The sequence below is a fragment of the Pongo abelii genome, chromosome 4 (assembly GCF_028885655.2).
Source record: "Pongo abelii isolate AG06213 chromosome 4, NHGRI_mPonAbe1-v2.0_pri, whole genome shotgun sequence".
Taxonomy (NCBI): Eukaryota; Metazoa; Chordata; class Mammalia; order Primates; family Hominidae; genus Pongo; species Pongo abelii.
In genome coordinates this window covers 17775026-17780568 of record NC_071989.2, presented here as the reverse complement: position 1 = coordinate 17780568, position 5543 = coordinate 17775026, and positions in this window count along the sequence as shown.

The window sequence follows — 5543 nt, the reverse complement described above, 5'->3', positions numbered from 1 at the left end:
TTTCCCAGCAGTGCATCCCTGCCACTCCTCCCCTCTCCAGGGCTTTGGGCCATCAATGCTCCCTTTGTCTTATCTGTATCTTCCATAGATTCCTCTTTACCAGCTCGTGTCCTTCAGCATCTAAAAGTGTCCACATTCCCCCATTGTGAAAGGACTAAAGATTGATGAAAATATTTTAAGCATGTGAATAAACTAAAAACAAAGAAAAAAAAATATGCGTATTATATAACGCCTCCAATAGCAACTCGAAACATTGTTAGCCAGTGGTTAAGACCTTCAAACTTTTGATTAATACATTTTTAAGTTGACATCTAAAATTCTTTATTGTTGGTTTAAACGGCTGCAGTTGCAAAGGATACAATTTCTGGCATATCTCTAAATTGTAATATTTTATAATGAACTCAAACAAATTTACAAGAAAAAAACAAACAACCCCATCAAACAGTGGGCAAAGGATATGAACAGACACTTCTCAAAAGAAGACATTTATGCAGCCAAAAGACACATGAAAAAAAGCTTATCATCACTGGCCATCAGAGAAATGCAAATCAAAACCACAATGAGATACCATCTCACACCAGTTAGAATGGCGATCATTAAAAAGTCAGGAAACAACAGATGCTGGAGAGGATGTGGAGAAATAGAACACTTTTACACTATTGGTGGGACTGTAAACTAGTTCAACCATTGTGGAAGTCAGTGTGGCAATTCCTCAGGGATCTAGAACTAGAAATACCATTTGACCCAGCAATCCCATTACTGGGTATATACCCAAAGGATTATAAATCATGCTGCTATAAAGACACATGCACACGTATGTTTATTGCGGCACTATTCACAATAGCAAAGACTTGGAACCAAGCCAAATGTCCAACAATGATAGACTGGATTAAGAAAATGTGGCACATATACACCATGGAATACTATGCAGCCATAAAAAATGATGAGTTCATGTCCTTTGTAGGGACATGGATGAAGCTGGAAACCATCATTCTCAGCAAACTATCACAAAGACAAAAAACCAAACACCGCATGTTCTCACTCATAGGTGGGAATTGAACAATGAGAACACGTGGACACAGGAAGGGGAACATCACACACCGGGGCCTGTTGTGGGGTGGGGGGAGGGGGGAGGGATAGCATTAGGAGATATACCTAATGTAAATGATGAGTTACTGGGTACAGCACACCAACATGGCACATGTATACATATGTAACAAACCTGCACATTGTGCACATGTACCCTAAAACTTAAAGTATAATAAAAATAAAAAATAAAAAAATTGTAATATTTTAAAACAAGACTCTTATTTGAAATATTAAAGCAATTAGAACTCTACCACCATCCATTTTTTAAATATATTAATAAAGGTTGGGCATGGTGGCGCACACCTGTAATCCTAACGCTTTGGGAGGTCAAGGCAGGAGGACTGCTTTAGGCCACGAGTTTGAGATAGCCTGGGCGACCCATCTCTACAAAGAAAAATAAAACAATTAGGCATGGTGGTGTGTGCCTGTAGTCCTACTTACAGGGGAGGCTGAGGCAGGAGAATCGCTTAAGCCCAGGAGTTCAAGGGTGTAGTGAACTATCATCATGCCGCTGCATTCCAGCCTGGGTGAAAAAGACCTTGTCTCAAAAAAAAAAAAAAAAAAAAAAAAAAAAAAAAAAAAAATTATGTATATATATATGAGCTCTTTTGAAAAAATCAGGAATTTTACATTATTTCTTTTCTCCTTGAAAACATATTTTTATTTCATTTTCCCACACAATTTATCATAATGTAATATATTTTTATGTTTGAATGTCTTCTGTTGATCATCCTAAGTTATCAAACACAGGCAGATAATTTTAAGTTTATATAATGTTTAAGTCATTGTGCTCATATCATTTTAAGTGTTAAAATTTGGAGGGCAGGAGTTTCAGGAATCAATTATATTATTAGTCCAAAGTTGATCCAAGCTGGGTGTGGTGGCTCACGCCTATAATCTCAGCACTTTGGGAGGCCAAGGCAGGCAGATCACTTGAGCTCAGGAGTTTGAGGCCAGCCTGGCCAATACAGTGAAACTCCATCTCTACTAAAATACAAAAATGAGCTGGGCGTGGTGGCAGGCACCTGTAATCCCAGATACTTGGGAGGCTGAGGCATAAGAATCACTTGAGCCTGGGAGGCGGAGGTTGCAGTGAGCCGAGATTGTGCCACTGCACTCCAGACTGGGCAACAGAGCAAGACTCTGTCTCAAAAATATAAAATTAAAATTTTAAAAAAAAAGCAAAGTTGATCCAAACAACATAAATACATACATGTTGGTACTTAATAGGCAATAAAATGCAAAAAAAAAAATTGGAAATACATTTCTTAATGAGATAGCTAGGCAAGGTTTGGATGTATGGATTTTAAAAACTTATCTGATACCAATGTAGTGTTTTGAGTTGTCCATTTGTTTGGCCTCCCTGAAGTTTATTCATTACAAATAAGGCCACATAATAAAACTGACATAGAGGAGGGTCTTGTTGTCCTTTATAAAGCAGCAAAAATGATATTTTGCAAGGAGAGATGGGAAGGAGAAGGGCCGTGCACTGTCATGGACACCTTCTGAGGCAAATCAGTTTCCAGGAAAGAGCACGCGTGGAAATTAAGTATCTAGAACTCAAAGCCATTAACGTTCTCCAGGCCTCCACTTGAAACTTGGAAAATGTGCACGGCTGCATGAGGTATGCACGCCCCAGCTTGAGTATCACCAGATGAGGTTATTGCTCATCCATGAACAATTGGCCCCGCCTTCATTTATTTCCTTTGTTTCCTTCTCTACGCACTATCAAAATAAGAAATCATCTACAGCTAAAGCACAAATATTTTCTTCTCCGTGGTGGAAATAGAGGAAATTATACTGGTCAGGCTGTATAACATTTGGTATGACATTTTTCCTTGCATTCACCCCACAGCTTGAGGCCTTAAGAGTAATATTTAAAAGGTCACATCTTGAGTTCATTCATGGGTATGCCCCGTGCCAGTGTTGCTGGGAGCATAACTGCATAGAAGTATAAAGATTCTGATGTCAAAGGCCATCTACCAGATGTGGGGGACCGAGCTGCAGGGCAGGAACAGAAGGTCAGTAAAAGCATCACTGGAAATCACTGTCACGTTAATTACAGGGAACAACTGCAGAGTTCTGACTACTCACTCACAGTGCAATGAGTAATGGAAGTCTATGTAGTGGCAAGAATTGAAAAGGCCAGGCGCAGTGGCTCACGCCTGGAATCCGAGCACTTTGGGAAGCCAAAGCAGGAGGATTGCTTGAGCTCAGGAGTTCGAGAGTTTGAGACTAGCCTAAGCAACATAGTAAGATCTTGTCTCTAATAAAAATTGAAAAAATTAGCTGGGTACAATGGTGCACACCTGTAGTCCCAGCTACTTGGGAGGCTGAAGTGGGAGACTCGCTTGAGCTCAGGAGTTCAAGGCTGCAGTGATACCACTGCACTCCAGCCTGGGCGACAGAACGAGGCCCTATCTAAAAAAAATAGAAAAGATCAGGTACAGTGGGTCACCCCTGTAATCCCAACATTTTGGAAGGCCGAGGCAGGTGGATCACTGAGCTCAGGAGTTTAAGAACAGCCTAGGCAACATGGTGAAACCCCATTTCTACTAAAAATACAAAAAATTAGTGGGACACAGTGGCACACGCCTGTAATCCCAGCTACTGGGGAGGCTGAGACATGAGAATCTCTTGAAACTGGGAGGCGGAGGTTGCAGTGAGCCAGGATGGCACCACTGCACTCCAGCCTGGGCAACAGAGTGAGATTTTGTCACAAAAAAAAAAAAAAGAAAGAAAGAAAAAAGAAACAATAAAAAACCATTTAAGAACCTTCTTAAAATGCAGACTGCTGGACCCAACCCAAGACCAACTGAAACACAATGAAGGGTGAGGAGAAACACTTTTAACAAGCAACCCTAGCTTTGGGGGACCAATGACTTAGGGAATCAGGCTTAGAAAAGAAAATGTGAACCTGTAAGATTTCTAGGTCAGGAATCCTGAATACTTTTGTTGTACAGTTGTATTTATTTTTATATTCTATCCATGTTCATTGTGTTAACATTACAACATCAACAAAATAGAAACATTTAAAGGAGTTGATAGCAAACATAATTGTAAATCCTAATATTTTCTTCTCACATCCAAACAGGCCACTTGGCTTTCCCACACATCAATCCCGTGCTCACACCCCACTCTGGAGACCACCAGCTTCGAGGCAAAAAGAGAGAATGATGTACAACGGGGTAAAGCCTCCATGTGTAGGCGATGTTGTGAGGAAAGGGTGGCCGGTTGGAAGGGAACATTTTTAAATGGAGGTTATTGTTTATATTTTTTCATAAACAGCTTCTCTGTGGCCACAAGTTATTTCAGTCATTTTCACAGCTTCCTCAGATATCTGGAAAGCCTTTCAACTCATTATTAAAAAATAAAATAAAATAAGATTACTTACTAAAACTTGGCCAAAAGCAAGGAAGAGCCTCCTATTCAGAAAATGACAGGAAAGTAGATTTCTTATCTAAAAGAGAAATATTAGGCTGGGCACAGTGGCTCACACCTGTAATCCCAGCACTTTGGGAGGCCGAGGCAGGTGGATCACCTGAGTTCAGGAGTTTGAAACCAGCCTGAATATGGTGACACCCCGTCTCTACTAAAACTACAAAAATTAGCTGGGCTTGGTGGCGGCCACCTATAGTCCCAGCTACTCAGGAGGCTGAGACAGGAGAATTGCTTGAACTCGGGAGGCAGAGGCTGCAGTGACCCGAGATCACGCCACTGCCCTCCAGACTGGGCAACAGAGCAAGACTCTGTCTCTACATAAATAAATTAATTAAATCAAATTAAATTAAATAAGATAAATATTGGGTTGAAATCCTGTTCCTTATGGGTCAAGCTAATTCTTTTCAGTATATTAAATAATTTTTTTCCTTCTATTTTTTTCCCTTTCCTTTCCAAATGCCCCAGCACCTTTCCTCATCCACCCCATTTCAAAGAGGGTTCTGCTTGCAGGAACTCAAAGCTCAGAGCTTTTAGCTTCCCAAAGCCCTATTTCCAAACTGAAGCAAAGGTCCTCTAGAATTTACACGGCGGGCTGTGCAAAATGAGAGAGAAGGAAATCGCTGGCAGAAACATCTCCGAAGAAGGGATTTCTCCCCCAAAGACCAGAAAGCAATTCTTCTAGGTTAGGAGAATGAGGAGACATACAGAGAAAACAAGAAGCTTGGGAGTTCCTCATGAAAGGACTGGACCTGGAGTGGCCATGAGGGAGAGGTGCAAGGGACTTGGAGCCCCTAAAGCTTCAGGAAAGCTGTGTGGCCCATGTCCTGCGGCCCCGGCAGCCGTCACGCCCATGAGCCCTGCCTGTGTCCAGAAACAGTGCTGCTGTCCTTGACCTCCTCACCCTGCAAGGACTTCGCTTCCCCAGCAGCCAGTTCACCTCTGGATACCCCTCCCTGCTGCAAACTTTGCTCATGTCATATCTATTAAGATCAAGAAAATGGAGCCCATAACTG